At 39.8% G+C, this 12,475-nt stretch overlaps 1 protein-coding gene across 2 annotated transcripts in view; it reads left to right on the forward strand.

Annotated features, from left to right (window-relative positions):
• The window catches only part of CHST9 (carbohydrate sulfotransferase 9), a 247,855-nt gene that overhangs the window by 77,520 nt on the left and 157,860 nt on the right, over positions 1–12,475 (forward strand). The window contains exon 2 of one of the 2 annotated variants that reach the window (XM_055559153.1): positions 9,173–9,211. The exons of the other annotated variant lie outside the window; for it this stretch is intronic. The gene's annotated coding sequence lies outside the window, so the exon portion shown is untranslated. The remainder of the gene's footprint in view (positions 1–9,172; positions 9,212–12,475) is intronic. 2 annotated transcript variants of the gene reach the window in all.

The raw sequence follows: 12,475 nt of genomic DNA on the forward strand, positions 1-12,475 counted from the left end.
ATTCAGAAAACGAAGATCATGGCATCTGGTCTCTTCACGCCATGGCAAATAGATGGGGAAACAATGGAAACAGTGAGAGACTTTATTTTTTTGGGCTCCAAAATCACAGCAGATGGTGACTGCAGCCATGAAATTAAAAGACACTTACTCCTTGGAAGGAAAGTTATGACCAACCTAGACAGCATATTAAAAAGCAGAGACATTACTTTGCCAACAAATGTCAATCTAGTCAAAGCTATGATTTTTCCAGTAGTCATGTATGATTGTGAGAGTTGGACTGTGAAGAAAGCTGAGCGCCAAAGAATTGATGCTTTTGAACTGTGGTGTTGGAGAAGACTCTTGAGAGTCCCTTGGACTGCAAGGAGATAAAACCAGTCCATCCTAAAGAAAATCAGTCCTGAATATTCATTGGATGGCCTGATGCTAAAGCTGAAGCTCCAGTACTTTGGCCACCTGATATGAAGAACTGACTCATTGGAAAAAACCTTGATGCTGGGAAAGATTGAAGGGGAGAGGAGAAGGAGATGACAGAAGATGAGATGGTTGGATGGCATCATCGACTCAATGGACATGAGTTTCAGTAAGCTCCAGGAGTTGGTGATGGACAGGGAATCCTGGTGTGCTGCAATCCATGGGGTCACAAAGAGGGGGACATGACTGAGTGGCTGAACGGAAAACATACATGGGTTTCTCTGGTGGCTCAGACGGTAAAGAATCTGCCTGCAGTGTGGGAGACCCGGATTCAATCCTTTAGTCGGGAGATTCATACAACTATATGTGTGCACAAAATTTTCTTTTCAGTAGAAGTGACATGAGATACTGAGTTGTGATACAAATGCCCTGCTCATTATTGGTGAGACATCATTGGATTGCCACATATGTACCTGTGGTTTTAAAAGATGAGAAGCAATCACTCCAATCTTGGAAGTAGTTCTATACTTCAGCACTGAAATGTAATATATAAATGGATATATATTATATATTTAATATTTTCCCATGACATCATATAACACCAAGCCTAAAATAGCTTTCAGCTTATTGTGAAGATTTGTGTTATTAGAGTGCCAAATTCTTAGTAGGTACTAAATAAATTGGAAAAGACCCTGATGCTGGGAAAAAATGCAGGCATGAGGAGAAGGGGACGACAGAGGATGAGATAGTTGGATGGCATCACTGACTCAGTGGGCATGAGTTTGAGCAGACTCTGGGAGATGATGAGGGACAAGGAAGGCTGGCGTGCTGCAGTCCATTGGGTCGCAAGGAGTCAGACACAACTTACCGATGGAACAACAATAACTAAATAAATACTAATCTATTAAAAAAAAAGTTCAAAATCTGAAGATCTTTCTGACATTCTGCTCCTGAAATACTATGATCAGGTACTTAGCAGTTAAAATAAGCAGTTCATTCATTCAAGCAAATAATTTAATAAATAATAGGCAGCTAGTTTTTTAAGTCTATACAAATATTTTTCAAAATAATTTATTCAAGCTAACTTTCAAACCTAGAGACTGATTATGTACAGCTTATGGATAGATATCGCACTCCTTACTCCTCCCTACCTTTTCACCCCAACTATTTTTTGTCCTCTCATTATTTATTTGCCCCTAGTACGTCAGTGATTTGGCAAAGTTATTTAAGAAATTTCTACCACTTGTTCTTACCTGAAAATAGGTTTAAAATTCATAATTTATAATTATGTATTCATAAACATAATAAAATATTCATAATACATAATACAAGCCTCATAATACTGTGAAGATAAAATAAATTAACATGTATAATGTGCTGATAACAGCAGTGAGCACATAGATATTGTTTAATAAACATTAGCTACTGTTATTAGCATGATTACAATAATAGAACTCTGTTAATACCACTTAGAAAAATAATGGAAGTAAAACTCAAATTGTTTCTGCTTTCAGTTGAAATATAAGAGGTAGGTAGGTAGAAATAGATAGTATATCGATAAACAGATAGTGTGTATATATATATATATATACACATATATCTCCTCCTTTTTCCAGTACAGTGTGTGTGTGTGTGTGTGTGTGTGTGTGTGCATACACACATCTTGTACACACACACACACCATACTGGAAAAAGGAGGAGGAAACAGAAAAAAACAAATTTTGGGGAAATCCTCTATGATTTGTTCCCAGGGTTAACATAGCCATAGGTACCAGTGGTTAAGATAAGAAGTCAATCCATCTAACACCAAAGTCAGCATTTATTTCACTACATCATGCCGTTTCCTCTAGGAAGAGATTGACTAAGAAAATCTTGCATTTAGGTGAATTTTATATATTCATGTTCCAAAGATAAGCCAGAATTTTTGGAATACTAATATCCAAAACAACAGTAATTTTTTTAGAGATATTGATAAAGGTATTTTTTCTCCCATTACCCAAATGCATATTCTGTAGACTACTTTTCTCATAAGTCTTTCATTAAGATAGCTAAACATGCCGATAGTGGTGACCTGGGGTTTAGGTTATCTCTGCAAATCAACTAGCACCGTAACCTAGTAACCCCATCTCTCATGAAGGCATCCAAAGCGAGTGAATCTTAAAGCCCCTTCTCTAAAGTAAACAAAATTAAAACCCTACCTCCTTCCACTTTTCCTAAGAAGTAAAGAAGTACTACAGATTCTCATTATCTAGAAATATTGCCAGCATTTTTCCATTAAAAGCTAAGTGAAACAAAATGGTATTAAAAAAGAATTCGTAAGAGTTCACATTATATTATCTGGTAGCTATGCTACTCTCCCTGCCCTTTCTGCTTTTTTTTTTTTTTTAATGAGTAGCATGTGCACAGTAATTTTCCTTGTCATGATTCTATGCCTCCTTCATGGTGCATTTTGCCAAAGAAACATCGGACATAAATGAACATTCTCAGGTATCCTAGCAACAGGATGTGATTAATAATACCTCTCAGAGCAGGGCAGATAAAATGCCTGCGAGTGAACACACACTTAGAATTGGCGCCTGAGAAATTGGTGTGCAGTAAGGGAAGCTTGATAAGATTCTATGACAGACTTTATTACACACCGATGGAAGCAGGTAGAAGAAAGAGCGTATTTTGGAGATTAGACTATGTCTGGTTGTAAAATTACAAGACATGTCACAGATACATATATGTAATGCCTTATATGTATGTGTACATACTGACATACATTGCATATGTATGTGCATTTGTGTACATATATATACATGTATACCCACTATTTGTATATATGCATACACATAAATACCTATGTATGCATGCACAACATTTTCTTTTCATTAGAAGTGACATAAGATTCTGAGTTGTGATACAAATGCCCTGCTTGTTATTGATGAGTCATTACTGACTAGGCATTTATGTGCCTGTTGTTTGAAAAGACCAGAAACCATTACTTCAATTAAGGAACTACTTCTGTAATAAAGTACTGAAATGTGCTACAAGTGGGTATATACTTAATGTTACTCCCTAAAACCATATCAACCCCAAGTCTAAAACAGCTTTTAAAAATATCGACTCCGTTTATATAAATAAATCATCATGAGATGTGCCATTTTAATGTTCAGCTAAATACATTCTCTCATAAAAAAGTTAGACCCTTCAAATTCTATTTTTATGAAATTACCGTCCATTTTGGTTCCTCACAGGTGAAGTCCTATATCCAGCTTTAGAGAGAAGTAAGGTGTGCACCATACTTTAATGTTTTGTTCTTCAAGTAGAATCTCTGGTACAATAAAGCACAATTAGGGCAAAATGCATGTTCATTATTCTGAAAGCCTCTGTTAATTTATCACCCACTTTTCTAATGCAATAGTTTTCTAGGTTGTCAGTTGTAATGTAGATACCCGGTAAAAGCTCTGTTCTTGGTTGTACTTGCACTCAATGTTAGCAGCACTAAAATTGATTTTGTGTTCTTTAGCATTTAAGGAGGGTTGGGATATTACACAACTCTATGTCCACTCAATCCCAAGCATCTGTGCTCCAGGCACTGTGAGGCATGAGGAGACAGAGAGAGGCACAGGATACACCTCTTATCCTAAAGGAAAACACAGTCAAGTTGGGAAATAAACACGCAACTGATTATAAACCAAACACTGGAGTTAGTGCTGTAGCAAAGGAACAAATAAAAGGCTAAAGTGAAAGTTGCTCAGTCGTGTCCAACTCTTTGCAACCCGTGGACCATACAGTCCATGGGATTTTCCAGGCCCAATTACCGGAGTGGGTAGCCTTTCCCTTCTCCAGGGGATCTTCCCAACCAGGGATCAAACCAGGGTCTCCTGCATTGCAGGCTGTTTGTTTACCAACTGAGCTATGAGGGAAGCCAAAGGCTAAAGGAGCATAGAAAGAAGGGCGATTAATTCTGCAGGGAATGGGAAGTTGGGGGGAGTGACACAAAGCCAGAGACATCACAGAAGGGCCTGCATCTGAGCTAAGCTCTGAAGGATGAATAGAGTTCTGATGGGCAGGAAGGACATTATAGGATATTCCAGGAAGTAGAAACGTCACGCACAGGGAGTTGGAGGGGGAGGTCCAGTTCCCGGTATAATTGGTCAGTATTCTGTACGGTGTTTCAGGGCTTGTAGCAGAAGGTAGGTCATGACCAAGTCTTCCAGGGTCATCAGTTTCATATGAGGGAATGTGTATTTTAACAGGGATCAGACCACAAGGATGGAAAAACCATCCATAAAACTGATGAAATCAGTTGGGAGCCTATAGAAAATAACCCCAGGAAGAATTATCAAGTTTATGAACCAGGTCAGTGGCAGTGAGAAAGGAGAGGTCAGCTCTGATAGGCCCTGTAGAGAGAACAGAATGGTCTGAGGGTGAGTGAATGGCAGGAGCTGATGAGTCTTAGGTTTTATGTCCGATTGCCTGAGCAGGATAGCACTAAAGATAAGCAGTTTTGGAGGGGAATATAATGATTTGACTTAAGGACTTTTGTGAAGTAGAAAATGCACATATAGATATTTCCAGTGGACCTAACACCTAGCTGGATTTTGGAGCTAAAGACACAGGTCTCGGCATCATCTCTTCCCATTGATGGTGAACACTGAGAGATACAGTCACCCATACACAGCAAGATAAAGAGACTTAAAAAGAAACCTAGAGGGTTATCTACAGTTTTAAGTGGTGTAATCTCTGTGTCTCTTGATAAATATAAGATTGTCTTATTTATCCAGTGTTTATTGTTCTAACTTGAAGTTTAGTGTATATGTAACTAAGAACAGAAATCTGTTTCCTATACCAGAACTAATACCATAATAAAACTAATACATAACATTTATATAGAATGCCACAGTTTACAGAGCCCTTTCATATGACATAAGGGCAGAGAACTGTTTGACATCTCAGTGAAAAATTGTTATCAACAATGCCTTCCAGCCTTCCTTCTGAAAACTTGAATGCCAGTATTTTGTATGTATCCTCCATTTCCTGCTGGCTCTGCATATGAAATTAGTTCATCCTCACAACATTCCAGATAAGCAGGCTCTGATCTCTACCTTACAGATGAGAAAGGCAGGGAGACTGATCGATCTGCAAAAATTAACATCCTTTAATGCATATTCCCTATGGCTCAGTTGGTAAAGGGTCTGCCTGCAATGCAGGAGACCCAGGTTCAATTCCTGGGTCAGAAAGACCCCCTGGAAAAGGAAATGGCAACCCACTCCAATATTCTTGCCTGGAGAATTCCATGGAGAGGAGCCTGGTGGACTACAGTCCATGGGGTCACAAAGAGTCAGACACAATGGAGTGACTAACACACACACATGCATATTCTATTAAATGATAAATTAACCCAAACTTTCATAATAAAATTATTCCATAGTATTAGTTGTGTATTACTGTATGACAATTTACCCAAAACTTAGCAGTTGAGAACAGCAGCAGACATTTTTCATGTCACAGTTTCTGTGGGGAACTCTAGAGTGGCTGATTGGGTGGTTCTGGGCCAGGGTCTCCCATGAAGTTACAGTCAAAGTTTCCTGAGCTGCAACCATGTGAAGGTTTGACTGGGGCTGGGCTGCAGAAGGGGCTGCTCATTAGCCTGGCAAGTTGATAAAGACTGCTGACGGGAGGCCTCAGTTTCTCAGTGGCTGCTAACTGGAAGCCTCAGTTGCTCATTGGCCATTCCGGAGGCCTTACTTCTTCATTGGCTATTAGCTAGAGGCCTCAATTGCACATTGGCTGTTCTGGAGTTCTTGGTTCCTCATTGGCTATTGACAGGAGGTCTCAGTAATATTGACAGGAGGCCTTAGTTTTTTGCAGCATGGGTCTCTCCTTAGGAAGAGTGTCTTCTTAACATATTATCTGGTTTCTCTCCAAGGAAGTAATCTGAGAGAGAACAAAACAGAAGCCATAATGTTTTTTGAGGCCCAGCCTTGGAAATCACATTATTTCTACAAAATCCTATTGGTTATACAAGTCAATCTGATTCAGTGTAGGAGCAGACAACACAGGGATTCAAATGCCTAAAGAAGGGAAGAAGATCATAGGGATCACCTTCGAGACTGTCTACCATAACCCATTATTTACCTTCAGTACATTCATTGTGCGCTGTCAGGATTTATGACTCATACAAGTTAAAGACTCTCCAAAGAGAATGGTTTTTAATGTCTTTTTTAAAATTACTTTTTTAATAATTCAGGACTTGAATAACATTTTGTAAAAATTCATGAAAATGTTTGAGGCCCCTAGTATACAAAAATTCATGATCAAAAGTACATAGTGGCTTGCCCAATAAAAATCTTGAATGAGGAGATACCCCATCATACTTGGTAATGAATGAAACCTTTAAATGTGCTATTCATGCCATTTATCTATTTGAATCATTGAAACAAATTGCATCAAACAAGTCTTCTGAAAATCACTCAAATGAGTAGAACATGAAATTAATCAGGATGCCAGTTAAATAAATTCTCCCCTTTGGACAGCTACACAAGGGAAGGCTTATGTTTTCCACCTTATAATTTAAAGTGGGAAGTTTACATGCAGCTTCCATAACTTCTCAGTAACCAGCTCCATCTGTGAAAAGTTAATAACTAACAAGAAAGTGATGGCTAGAAGGGTAGCCTTTACTTACCCATCACAGAATCAAGGCTCTCACCTCAACAGGGGTGTTTACACACACCATTGCCCTGGTGCCAACCTTCTGATCTAAGCTCATATACATGCTAAGGTATCCCAGAAACCTGACTTAACTCCTGCTCAAACTATCGCCCCATCTCACTCATGTTTGGCAGGTATCATGGACAAGTCATTTCCTCCTCAGCCTCATCTTCCTCATCACCCAGTACTCTGTAGACCTTCAAGGCTCTCGTGTTCCCCACCCTCTCTGCTAAAACTTCTCTCTCACTGTCTAGCAACAACCTCGTGAACTCAGCCGCTTCGGATGCTGTTGGTAGCCCCACTCCATACTTCCTAAAACTTTATTTGTGGTACCTGACTCTGTTCGGTTGGTCTCGTGGAGCTCTGCTTCCTCTGTCTTCTCCTCATCCTCCATCACAAAGCACAAATCGTGTTTTTTGCTTTCTTGGTCCCTGTCTTCAGTCTGGGACCTTTCCCTGTTCTATCTGCCTATATGTTTCTATTTCCCCTTTCAGCTCCAGCCACCTTCTTAAGATGGCCATTTTCTACATCTGTAATTTCAATTCCAATCACCCTCCCAAGCTCCAAGTCCCCGTAGCCTTCAAACTCATTAAGCCTAAAACTGAACTCATCATTCCCATGTCCCCATCATGTTTACCATTTCCCTGAATTGCATCACCACACCCAGAGACACCTAGATAGCCATTCATTTTGACCTTTCCTTTTCCCTTGCACTTACAGTTTGTGAACCCCTGGGCCCTGTGAGCTCTGCCTTCCTGATGTCTCCTCTCTGCACCCATCACTTCCCTCCTCTTTGCTCCCACTGACATACTCAACCTCTTGCCCAACTTCTCAGATAGCCCTCCTCCTATGCAAAACTCTGTTCATTTGAGTTCTTAAGACAAGTCCTAAAGGTGACCCTTCTTACTCAAGTAGCCCTGTCCTACAAACCCATAGGTCTTCCCAGGTGGCACTTGTGGTAAAGGACTTGCCTGCCAATGGGATTTCAGACAGTAAAGAGTCCGCCTGCAATACAGGAGACCCCGTTTTGATCCCTGGGTCAGGAAGATCCCCTGGAGAAGGAAATGGCAACCTACTCTAGTATTCTTGCCTGGAAAAATCCCATAGACGGAGGAACCTGGTGGGCTACAGTCCATAGGGTCACAAAGAGTCAGACACGACTGAGCAACTTCACTTTCACTTTGCCAGTGTAGGAGATGTAAGAAACGCATGTTCAGTGCCTGGGTTGGGAAGGCACCCTGGAGGAAGACATGGCAACCCATTCCAGTATTCTTGCCTGGAGAATCCCAGGGACAGAGGAACCCAGCTGACTACAGTCCATAAGGTCAGAGTCAAACACAACTGAAGTGATGTAGCATGTATGTATGCATGCACAGAATCTATACTATTTCTTTGGTCAAGAATTAATCCTTTCCTTATTTAAAATTCCCCAAATTACATATGTCTTCAAGGTTCAAATCAAATACTCCATATTTGATTTTTAAGTTAAGTTTTCTCCATAACTTCATGGGCACCCCTTTATTTCTTAAAACTAATCATTTCACCCTCTAATATTTTAAACATTTATACCATGGACAGAGAAGCCTGGTGGGCTACAGTCCACAGCATTGCAGAGAGTCAGACATGACTGAGCACACACACACACACGCACATGCCCTTTGAGGGCGCATCTTGTTTCATGTCGTATTTTCTGTCCTTTATCTTCCCAAGTAGGTCATAAGAGTGCACGGTCTTATCTTAGTTACATGTTTACCCCCACATGGAACATGGGGATTTGTCCTATGGGTGGGGTTTGCACTCTTAATTTTACTGTTGAGTAAATGGCTCTAACAAGATTTTTTTAAACCCAGCAGCATATTTAATGCATATTCATTAATTTTTGACTTTTGTAAATTGATTTGAAAATATTGTCCAGCCCTTTCCTCTGTGCCCAGTCATCTCGGGAAAAATGTTGAACATGGCTGAACTGTGTCTGGAAATTTCGATAAACTGGGCTTCTGTCTTAGTTACATCATTTTCTCACGGCTGCATATTGCAACTGATCCACCACTTCTTATTGCAGGGAGAGTAGAGAAGAGAAGAGAACAAAGAGCGACTTCAGGTAAGATGCTGACTAATTGGCCTCAGCTTTATGTCATGTTTTTACTTCCACCTTGAAAAAAAACACAACCGATTTGCATTATAGTATTCAAAAACTCACCTTAAAAATGCAGTAGTTTATAAATCTAGACTTGATTGACTTGGAATTAATGAAAATAAATGAACACATTTTGCTTTTTCACTTTCACATAAGTCATGTCCTTTTCATCCCACCTTTCTATTCAGATGAAAATGAGATGGCATGTTATTCAATTTTTCCATGATTACCTATTTAAAAAGTAAGTGTTGGAACCACCAACTTCAAAATGTGAAGGTTGTAGTTGTTGACAACTGTTTCTTTTCCCTAAATATCTGTGAACCTTAATTATTTTTCTTGAAGTCATTTATGTAGTTGATGTTTTTCAGGGTGGTGTCAATTACTTAAGCAAGAAGAGTCTTTACATTTTGGAGGAATTTTAAGATTTCTCCACTTCTAAATCCTAATATATATGCAGAAGTGAATGGTGCTTTGGCCCAGTGCCATTGCACACAGTAGGGGCCAATATTTGCTATCTGATACAGAAATACATTTTGACATTTCCATATTTTCATCACTAGGCTTTTGGCTTAAAGTCATGTATGGTAAGATAAAGTTTCATTTGCCAAGTAAATATTTGCATAAGGGCAATTTTCCAGTTCCCAGTGCCCTAAAATTGTCAGTATTCACAGAGAATTCTAATTTGGCATATGTACCCATGCCCACCACCCATCCTAAGATTTTTTAACCGTTATTTTATTTTTTTTAACTGAGTGTTTTTTATTTTTATTATTCGTTTTTTGGCCACATCTTGCCACATGTGGGATCTTAGTTCCTTGACCAGAAATCGACCCCTTGCATGCTTCAGTGGAAGCATGGGGTCCTAAGCACTGGACCACCAGGGAATTCCCACCTCCCTTGCTAAATTTTCACCAACATGTTACTCCCAAATACTGTCTTCTTTCAACTTCCTTTTTTTTTTTTTTTTTCTGATCTGGTAATGATGTGTTAATGTTTGCAAACAATGCAGTCAACAGAAAGCCAAAATTTGTGTTAATCCAAAACCAAAAATTGTTAAAGTAGTCTAAGCCCCTGTCTCTTTTCTCCTTCCCATTGTTAGGATTCATCTCAGACACGATTTCCCTTTTAAATGTTATTGTTTGCCTTCTCCCTGTGGCTCTTTTAAAACCTTATCATAAATGCCAAAAAAAAAAAAAAAAAGTGAAGTCAAGAAAGTGTCTGGTGTCCTCACAGATGTGATCACCTCCATTATTGCTCCTTGGGGGAAAATTGTTTATACTGGTTCTGAACCGCTATTGCTATGATCCTGTAGGTATGGGCGTAAAGAAACTTTATTGTTGAGATGAAAGCTAAACTGGGCAAAGTGTTAAACCAAATGCCTCTTTAAGTCCCCTCCATGCTTGTGGATTCTAATATGCTGCATGACCAAGGTGACAGAAGGGACTAGCAACAGAGACAAGAGAAGAACTCAGATTTCTTCATTCCTTATTCTTCCCAGAGTCCCACCCTCCTAAGCTTTCTTTTCAAATCAAAGTGCAATCATTTCAACAAAGTGTTAGGTTTCTTGCTTAGTAAAATATTTTTCAACAATTAGACAGTCTTTTTAAGGCAAACACTGATCACCAGGGTTCTGAGAAAACTCCCTTCATTAACGGAGCTAACTTGCCTCAACTGATCTGCAGCTTGTCAGTATGTTCTATTTCTTTGAGAAAACGGAAGAAACTTTCTATGAGAAAGTGAAGTCAAGGATAACTGACACACAGAGCTCAAATTATTGGGGAAAATTTTTTGGCTCCTCATCGTTTCAAAGAACACAAATCCTGCCCTCAGGAAATCTGCATTCGTAAAGACAGTCTGAGTTTTCAAAACTGAGACATAACCATTGCCAGTGTGGCCATAAGTATAACCATGTTCAGTTTGTGGTTCTTGTCTGAATGTCTGCATCTTTGTAAAGCATGTGCCTGAGATACCAATAACATCATAGGCACCCCTGCCTCTTACTTCCTGCCTGGATTTCTTTGTATTCATTATCTTTCATTCTGCTCAGATTCTGTGTCCTGCCTGCTGAATTAGACAATACACCCTTTTGCTTGGGGCTTCCCTGGTGGCTCAGATGGTAAAGAATCTGCCTGCAATGTGGGAGACTTGGGTTCAATCCCTGGGTTGGGAAGATCCCCTGGAGGGGATCCTTGGCAACCCACTCCAGTATTCTTGTCTGGAGAATTCCATGGACGGAGGAGCCTGGTGGGCTATAGTCCATGGGATCACAAAGAGTTGGACATGACTGAGCAGCTAAGCACAACCCAGCAGCCTTTTGCTTATAGTGGGTCCATCTCCCAGCTGTGGGAGAAAGAATTTAGAAGAATAAATATGGTAGAGAAAAATAGGGAGTTCCAGGACCCTCAGTTTTTGAGTGACTGGTAATGGTAGTGGTTAAGTCACTAAGTTGTCTGACTCTTCAACCCCTTGGACTGTAGCTCACCAGACTCCTCTATTGGTGGGGTTTCCAAGGCAAGAAAGAAAGAAAGTCAAAGTGAAGTCGCTCAATCGTGTCCTACTCTTTGTGACCCCATGGACTGTAGCCCACCAGGCTCCTCCGTCCATGGGATTCTGCAGGCAAGAATACTGGAGTGGGTTGCCATTTCCTCCTCCAGGGGATCTTCCTGACCCAGGGATCCAGTCTGTGTCACATGCATTGAGGGTGGTCTCCTGCACCGCAGCTGGATTCTTCACCACTAAGCCACCAGGGAAGCCCTACTGAGTGAGTAGGGTTGGTTAATTCTTTGTTTAAGAATTTGCTTTAAGAATCTTGCACTAAGATGAAAGTTACAGAGGTGTGTTTTTACTCAAAAAAAGAAATAACTTCCTAACAAGGAAACTTCTCCAGGACTGGGAAGAATAAACTTATGTGAGTAACACTTTACAGAAGTTGGGCCATCACCTGCAAGGGATTTTTTTTTTATAGTAGTTTTTTAAAAATTTTATTACTGGAGTATAATTACTTTATGATGCAGTATTAATTTCTGTTGTATGCAAGAGATGTTGATAAGAAATTCCTGAAAAGTTGGTTGGATCAGTCCTAAGGTTCTCAATTTTGTGTCTGATTCTACTTACCGTCAGTTCTTTATTAAAATAGCTCTACAATCTGCATATGGATCAACACTAAAAAAATTCTTAAATGGCTCGTATTTCATTATGTAACTGAATGAATCATGTTCCAAAGTTTGT

This window comes from Bubalus kerabau, chromosome 21, assembly GCF_029407905.1.
Source record: "Bubalus kerabau isolate K-KA32 ecotype Philippines breed swamp buffalo chromosome 21, PCC_UOA_SB_1v2, whole genome shotgun sequence".
Lineage (NCBI taxonomy): Eukaryota > Metazoa > Chordata > Mammalia > Artiodactyla > Bovidae > Bubalus > Bubalus kerabau.